The sequence below is a fragment of the Microtus ochrogaster genome, chromosome 21 (assembly GCF_000317375.1).
Source record: "Microtus ochrogaster isolate Prairie Vole_2 chromosome 21, MicOch1.0, whole genome shotgun sequence".
NCBI lineage: Eukaryota > Metazoa > Chordata > Mammalia > Rodentia > Cricetidae > Microtus > Microtus ochrogaster.
The window spans coordinates 47059277-47068811 of NC_022022.1; positions in this window are offsets into that span (position 1 = coordinate 47059277).

The following is a 9535-nucleotide window of genomic DNA, read 5'->3' on the forward strand; positions in this document are numbered from 1 at the left end:
TTCCAAGTACTCAATTCTTTGGAAAGATGCTTTAAAGAGAAGTCAGTGAACAAAACCAAGACCCAAAAGCCAAGGCAGCTACACACTGAAAATGGCCACTTTAAAGTTAGTCATGAGGTCTTAAAGCATGAAGCTTTTATGAGTAGTGAATTGTTAATGTTTTAATTGGCTTTAAAACATGCCCCAGCTTTCTTAGGAGAAAGTAAGTGGAAACTAGAAATCCTTAGGTGTGTCTTGGGGCTGTGCTATTCCTGGCCATGTCTGCATCCTCTCTTGGCTCCCAGCCATCAGGAAGTGGACACCTCCTCCTCGGGTGCCCACTGCCATGGCATTCTGCCTAAGATCATAGGGCCAGGCAACCCTCTGAAATTTGAGATTAGCTGAATCTTTTCTTCCCGAAGTTTTTCCTTTTAGGCATCTTGTCAGAGAGAGAGCTAACTAAAGCAGCCAACTGCCCCTTCTCCGTACCCCATTGGCTTCTTTCCATTTCAGTGTAAACGTTGCCACCAAAAGCTCAAAACGCAAACTGATGGCACAGGTCGAGTTCTAAATGCACAGATTCCAATTATTCTTGTTCTAGTCCTCAAAGTATAACATCTCACAAAAATACAATATTTTTATAGCTTCAACTGAAATGTTGGGGCTTTATGGGAAACGGTTATTTTGTGGTGAATAAAACAAGAAAAAATTAGGGTGAAGAATGAAATAGTTGTGTTCATCAAGGTTGTTGAAGCAGGAAGAATTTAGCTGTATGTGGTGGAGATGGGAAGGATCAGCTCAGCTAAGACAAGACGAGGCATCAGGTTCAGGTGTCCATGGAAACAGATCTACCTTATCTGAGCTTATCACGTGGGGTAGGGAGCAGAGAATGTTAGAATCGGGATCTTAAATCAATGTTTAGAATTAGGAATTCAGGAGGCAATGAACTAAAATTTGGAGGTAAAGAACTGTGTTAAATTCAACTCAGCAGCCAGGCATAGTGGCACACACCTTTAATCCCAGAACTTGGGTGGCAGAGGCAGGTGATCTCTGTGAATTGAATTTTAGGTGAAAGAATCAAGTTGAGGCTCAGAAATACACAAAGAAATTCAGGGCATGTAGCTCATGTGTGAGCAATGTAGAGAAATATCTATCTAAAACGTTGGTTAGAATGCGATTGTGGCGTGCCTAGAGCTCTAAGCTATTGGCAACCGTTTTCTCTATACAGACTCAATAGCTCTCAATACAGCAATGGAATGGTCTATGCCTGCACAGCGTGGCAGCCCCTGGGCACGGGCACATGTGGCTAATGAGCGCTTGCAGTGTGGCTCATTCAGTAAATAAATTAAAATTCTGATTGAATTTAATATAAATACATTTAATTAACTTGAATATATTAAATCTAAATACAGGTAGATAGTGGGTACCATGTAGGACATGAATATGACAGTACTCAAAGTTTTGCACAAGAGGCTGAAGAGATGCCCCAGCAGTTAAGAGCCCTTGCTGTTCAAGAGGCCCAGAATTCAGTTCCCAGGCTCCACATAAGTCAGAGGCAGCTCACAAACACCCATAGCCCCAATTCTAGGGGACAGGACACCCTCCTCTGGCCTCTGTGGGCACCCACACCATACTCACATTCACAATTGCAGTAGTGCTGACTTACTGGGAAGAGTTCCCTTTAGAAACGAGCACTGCTAGTGGGGTCTACACCATCTTTAGTTTAGTGATTTCATCCAGTTAGAAGCGGCGTGGAAATTAATTAATTATATTGCAGGATGACAATTAACAGAAGAAACGTGGCTGAGCAGACTAGATAAAAACAGCAGCAGATGGTAGATTCTGGCAATTTAAAAAAAAAAATTCCAGCACACCAACGTGACTGACTTGTGACTGTTGAGGAACATCACGTTTTCCCCTTGGATGCAAAGATTCTGTCTTACTCATCCTAGGGAATTAACAGATGCATTACTAATGTGCCGTTCTGGAGCCACAGGAAAAGACATTGAAGAGAACAATGGCAGCCCTTAGAAGGGTATACACGGCACAGCACTTTGGGCCTCCAGGCTTACAGAAGTGCAATTTATCAGTAATGATGGAAAAGAACAGAAATGTAACGTGTCATTTACATTCCGCATAAACACACTTTTATGTATTTAGCCTGTAGAGAGGCATGTCGTGGGGAAATCGTACAGGGTCTCAGGTTTGCACTCAGGTCTTCTGTCAGGCTCAGTCACGTGCTGGTCCAGATGTGCAAGTTACTCACTTTGGTTCCTGCCATTGGTGTCTGGCATACAAGTAGGATCTCAAGAACATGTGTTGACTCGAGGAATCATTCTGTATTATTTTCATTGAGGCTTGTATGCTTATATTGTATGCTTACTCATAAGCTTAATTGTATACTTACAAACTATTGTATGGTTAGACATTACAGAGACACTATAAGAGATAAACCCCCTTCTCGCTCCTGTAAGGTAAGTTTGGAATCCATAATAAGAGTTAATTTAAGCTGCCATGCTGCCATTTTTAAAGGGCTTCAATATGCTCCTTTTTAAAAGTATTAGGCTGCTTACTTTTTTTAAAGATTCATTTATTAATTATATATACAGTATTCTTCCTGCATATGTATCCCTGAAGGCCAGAAGAGAGCACCAGATCTCATCATAGATGGTTGTAAGCCACCATGTGGTTGCTGGGAATTGAACTCAGGACCTCTGAGTCATCTCTCTATCTCTAGGCTGTTTACTTTTTTGCTTATAAATCCCTTTGGCTGAGTCTTAAGCATGTTATTATAGCTGCAGATATAGGCATTTCATTCTGCCACCCAGGTGTGCCTATTTTAGGACGAGCGTTATCCAAAACACAGAAATATAAAGAATTCTAGTACATGATCCTTGCCCCTGAGGCGCCCAGAACCAGTGAGAGAATAAACCGGAAACAGATTATTGCCTGCCTACAATAAGATGCATGAACAATATAATGTTAACTCCAAATGCAATAATAAAGGCCCAAGAAAATGGCTGTGGGTTATATATTTCTCTTGATATTTTGCCATTCAATGTCAAAACCGCATGGTGCAGTTTTGAAGGCTGGGATTTAAGAATGGTACAGTCTTGTGTTTGAATCTCATGCTCCATCACCTTTCACTTTTAGTGACTAAGTCTTTGTAGAGGTGTGGTACTTATGCAGAAAAACACTCATCCTCTTGTACAGCTGAACAGGCGTCCACACAACGAGCACACTGTGCAATCCTGCTCCCATGTCTAGGAACAGAACGGAAACAGTCATTCCCAAGAATGACTCCTGGCTCCTGGCCCCTTCAGTCTCCCGTGGGCAGGCACTGTGGTGGTCTCTGAGATGAGTTTACGTGTGCCAAGTTTTGTACTTCATATCAATAGAATTACAGAGTGGATATTTTTTGGTTGGCACTTGCTGGAAGTATTTGTGAGTGTCATCCATTTCAACAAGTACTTGGAAGCAGTGATTCTCAGTGCTTGTGGGATCACATTTTGTAAGTGAAACATGGTGTAACTGTAGGGGAACACTAGCTTAAGTTTCCAGCTCGGGGCTGTGTCAGACAGAGCTTCTGTGAAGCAACAGCTCTATAAAGAGTGGCCACACAAATATCCTCAAAGCCCAGCAAATTCTCACAGCTCCACCGGCTCACTCCCTGATAATTGCCATCTTTTATTTTATTTCTATCTAAGGGCTCCAGTGGGCATATAGCAGCATCCTCTTGTGACATTAGTTTGCATTTTTGTCCTAGTTCTATTTTGGTTGCTGTGATAAAAAAAAAAAACCCTGATAAAAAGCAGCATAGGGAAGAGAGCTGATTTCAACTCAGAGTTCCAGGTTATAGTCATGGTTACGGGGAAATCAAGGCAGGGATCTGGAATCGCAGTCACATCATAGCCATGATTAAGAGAGGAAAGGAATGATGTGCACTCACTTACTTGCTTGTGCTTATTTCAGTTTCTCACTGTTAAACAGTTCTGAACCTCTCTATGTAGGTAATGGTGCCACTTACAGTGAACAGGGTCTTCCCACCACCTACTCACAGACATGCCCACAGGCCAACCAAAGGGGACAATCTTTCACTAAGACATAGGTCAACCAATGAGGACATTCCTTCACTGAGATATAGGCCAAGCAGTGTGGACAATCCTTCACTGAGACATAGACCAACCAATGAGGACAACCCTTCACAGATATGCCCAAAGGCCAACCATTGAGAACAATCTTTCACTGAGACATAGGCCACCCAATGTGGACAATCCTTCACTGAGACATAGGACAACCAATGAAGACAATCCTTCACTGAGACATAGGACAACCAATGAAGACAATCCTTCACTGAGACATAGGACAACCAATGAAGACAATCCTTCACTGAGACTCTCTTCCAAGGTGATTCTAGAACTATTGAATTAACAATTAAAGAGAGCCATCATATATATTTTCTATCACTAATAAAGTTATTGAGTTTGATTTATTAATGGAAATTGAACCTGAACTGTGACAGTATCTTTGGTGATGCATCTGTTTAATTAATAATTAAATTTAATAATTTAATAATTTTGACCAGCTTTATGTTGGATTGTTTTTTCCTTATTAATTTGTAGGAGTTATTTTTATGTATGAGTCCTTTATTGGTTATGTGTACTGAGAAGATGTCTCCTGGTCAGCCGGTTGCATTCATTACTCTCTTAATTGTATCTTTTGGTGGACAGAAGTTCTTACTCTTATTAGACCCATTTGTCTTTTTTTTTTCATTTCTAAGAACTTCAACAACCTGTTTAAAAGTTTTTAATCTACTTCTTAGTGACAGACCTGTTCTCCACGTCCTTCTAGAAGCTGTAAGGCTTTACTGTTTACATTTAGATCCTCTCATATGGAAGTGATTTTGTCTGTACTGTTTAATCCCTCTCTACTCGTGTGATCTGAGACTCAGTCTCATTTTCTCCTTATCCAAAAGAGGGGAAATAGTGCCTGCCTCAAGTTATGTGCCGATGAAGGAGTCAGTATGCTTAGTGTTTTCCTCATCAGCCATGTGATGTATAAGATGCTACACTGTGCATTGTGGCCAATACAAAGACAGCTTCCTCCCAAAAGATGCAGTTGCCAATCAAATGCACAACCTGGCTCAGGAGGAAAAGGCAGTGGGGCTCTAAGTTCAAGGCCAGCCTGATTACAGAGCAAGTTCCAGGACATCCAGAGCTATACAAAGAAACCATGTCTTGAAAAACCAACCAACTAATCAACCAACAGAAAAATCCCGGCAACTTGGGAAATAATTGTCCTATAATGCAGAACATAACACGTATTGTAATCAAGTCATAAAAGCATCATTATGAGAAAGTAAACAATGAAAGAAAAGGGAAAGCTGAAAATGGTCAAACATCAGAGGCCAGGACCTAGCAATAGAGATGGGCACAAAGTTCTGACGAAATTGTCTTAATGTGCAATTTTCATCCATTTTGGTTAAAATGAAAGATGAAAATAGAATTCGTTATTGAAGAACGTGCACTGAAACTAGAACTCTCATCCACTCAAAACATGACTTACGGTGCTATAAATAGCTCAGACCCTTCTGGAAACTTAAGTAAGAACCACAAAATGATTTTTCCATTTCATCTAGCAATCCTACTTTGGGAAGTTTATACTAAGGAATAATTAAAAATGTGAAAAAATATGCATAGAGTTTGTACCAGACTTGCTTAGAGTAGCGGAATAGTAGAAGCCACCAAAATGTGCATCCTTGGGAGGAGATGGGGACATTGCTTCTGCCAAATCTCTCAATGGGCTACAAAGCCATATAAAATGATGGTGACAAGGACATGAGCAAGCACATCGAATTGGTGAGCATAATGTGTGAGCAGCTTCTGTCTGGGGCTGAGGAGCTGGAAGAGACAGCAGGTAAAAAACAAATCATTTTTTTGAGGATGGTGAAAAAAATGGAAAGAGTATTTGGGGGTTTTGTTTAGTGCTTTTTATATGTATGTTTATGTGATTCTTTTCTATGGTTTTTTTTATGTGCATTGTTGTTTTTGCCATGGGTGTCGGGTCCCCTAGAACTGGAACTACAGGCAATTGTGAGCTGCTATGTGGGTGCTGGGAATTCCACTTGGATCCTCTGGAAGAGCAGTCAGCGATCTCAACCATTGAGCCATCTCTTCAGCCCCTGCTTATGCGATCCTTGTACTTTGTGTCTCCCCACTAGAAATCTCCTTCACGTGTCTGCTTCTATCCCACCACTAAAATGTGCAATTTCTGTAAACCTAATTGGCACCCATTTCTCTCTTTCTACTAGACATTGAACTCCCTGTGTCTTGTCCTTTGTATTTTTAGCTCTAAATATGGGTTGAAATGTAGACGGTTATTCATAACCATTGGCTCAAGGAATGTACTCTGCATCAACAATCAATCAATGAGACCATAGTCTTTTTTTTGGTGCCAGATTGAAATCATTCAACTTGGAATTGTTCTTAATTCTTTCAGACACTGTGAGAATTTCCAGTCTTTTAAATCCTAACCCATGAATTCCTGGTGGTCTTTAGAATCTAGAATGTAAATGTGTAAACGGTCAGAAAGGGGACATGGGGAAATTTCTCTTTGGCTGGAGATTTGTGTCACACACAGTTACAACACCGTGTGTTCATCCCAGATGTAAGAGACTAATGCATACATCACAACTACTACAAAAGTCAGAGCCTCAGGAAGAGCCCCCGAAAAGGGCTTGTAAACCAGAGGCATACTTATCAAGCCAGTGTATACAAAAATGTGGAAACAGGTCTTACAAATTTAGTTATGTATTCTAGGCAAATTTCTCACAGACCTAATGGTCCAATAGGCTGTAAATTAGTGAAAGACACAAAACAATTAGAAGACAGATGTTTTCTGTGCTACACACGAGAAATTCAACACTCGAACGTTTAATGATAAGCTTCCTACACAATCTCTGGAGCCACAGACATCTCAAGCAGGGAAGAACTTTGAACAGCTAGAAAAATCCACGGTGTAAGTTTGTTCTATATCGCTTGTGTTTTAAATACACACACACACACACACACACACACACACACACCGATACAAAACAGAAAAGAAAGAAGGAAAGGTAACTAGAAAACCCTGGTAGTGGGGAAGGGGAGGATGCCCTGAGTCCTCCCCAGTACATGTGGGGCCTGGGAAAGCTGGCCATGATGAACGGACTATGCCGGCAATACCAGGGCTGCAGAGGCAGAGACAGGAGGATCCCAGAGCTGGCTCTCCGGCCTGCCTGTCTACCAGATGATGAGTTCTAGGTTTGGTGAGGAAGGAATGCAGTCTCAGAAAAGAAGGCAGGGAATGATGACAGGAGACACCTGAAGTCAACCTCTAGCATACACATAAATGTGCATGTACGCCCAGGTACACAAACATACACACACATGCACGCACATGCACACACATGTACACACATGCACATGCACACATGCACACACATGCACACACATACACACACACGCACACACATGCACACATTCATACACACACATGCACACACATACGCACATGCACACACACACGCACATGCACACATGCGCACACACACATGCACACACACACGCACACATTCATACACACATGCACACACGCACACACACGCACACACATGCACACATGCACACACATGCACACACATACACACACACATGCACACATTCATACACACATGCACACACATACGCACATGCATGCACACACGCACATGTACACATGCGCGCACGCACATGCACACACGCACACACACACGCACATGCATGCACACACGCACATGCACACATGCGCGCGCACACATGCACATACACACGGGACGGGGGCGGCAGCAGAGAGGCAAAAGGAAGTCCTTGCAGACAAGGACTGCTGAGGGGAGGATCACACAGCACCAGGCTGTAACCACCTGACATCTGTAACCACCTGACATTTGCCATTACACAGCTGTGGAAGCGGCTTTCTGACTTCTGGCGAGTGCATTAACGTGATGGAAATAATGTATGCCTTTCAGGTTGTTTTAAAAAATTAAAATGACATGCACAAGTATGTCACACTGTATACTTTGTGATGTTCTTAGCACAATGCTAATATATAACAAACAATCGATTATACACATTATGGCCAAAGTTGTCATTGTAACAGCACCATCAAGTAGATTAGCCCCTGCTGTGACACTCAGCTCCCACGACGGGGAGGGCTAACTTCAACATGGAAAAATGTTCTCTTTTTATTCCTTTAAATATTATCAGTAGAGATTTCTATTCCCCTACAAGCGCTTTCCAAAATTTCATACATAATCATATATACCTTACTTTACTCCTGCCTTTCATTGCTCTCCGTTATACTCCACCCCACTAGCCAGACCCTTCTGCGGAAATGTTTCTGCATGATTGCTCAAGTCTTCCATGCTAAACTGACCACAGTTAGGTGACAGATGACAGACGTGCCTGCCAGGAGTAACTGAGGGCTGAGTGTAGGCTCCTGCTGTCTAGGGTCTAGTGGTGTGAGCAGAAGGTTCACAGGCCATCCATGTGAGCATGGGCGAGTGGTCCTCAACCCCAGCCACTGGAGGAACAGGACCCAGCTGGCTGTGTGTCAGCAGGAGCAGGCTCCTTGAGGATGACTCAGATAAAAATCCCTCCCGAAGCTCCTTCCTCCTCCAACATCCCTGGCCCTTGGAAAGTCCGAGTCACAGTCTTGTGATTATCTACAGTCCACTTCCTCTGCCCCTTCCACGGGGCAGATCTGGACACGCCCCCTTTGCTTCAAATCAAGGTAGTTAGCTTTGGTTTTTTTCCTATCACACATGCCGCTAACTGATATATTCTTGCTCGTGTATGTGTTTTCCTTCTGTCTCTGTGGTTTATCTGTTTTTCGTTCATCACGGTCCGATGTTGTGGGCCCATTTTATTTGCTCCCCCCACAATGCACTGCTTCACCTGCCTGTTATTATTACATTTTATTTATTTATTTGGGCATGAGTGTATGGATGGGTGAGTGCCACAACACCACGGCACATGTGTGAATATCAGAGGACAGATTTGGGGAACTGGTTCTCCCCTTCTGAGCATGTCCTGGGGAACAAACTCAGGTTGGCAGGGTTGTCGGCACTGAGCTGGCCCCCGTCACACTTATCACAGACGTTCTCCCGCGGAAAAGCGGCTCCTTGCCAGCAGGAGATGGTGTAGTTACTGCCATAGCTCAGAACTAGCGTAGTCTCCCAAGATCAGACACGAGAGAGAATTTAATTAAGGTTTTTCCTTATGTCTTCAAAGTTTTAACCATTCTTGAATATTATACTTTATTTTTTTTAATTTATTTATTTATTAAAGATTTCTGTCTCTTCCCCGCCACCGCCTCCCATTTCCCTCCCCCTCCCCCAATTAAGCCCCCCCCCTCAGCCTGAGCAATCAGGGTTCCCTGTCCTGTGGGAAGTCCAAGGAACCCCCACCTCCATCCAGGTCTAGTAAGTTGGGCATCCAAACTGCCTAGGCTCCCACAAAGCCAGTGTGTGCAGTAGGAT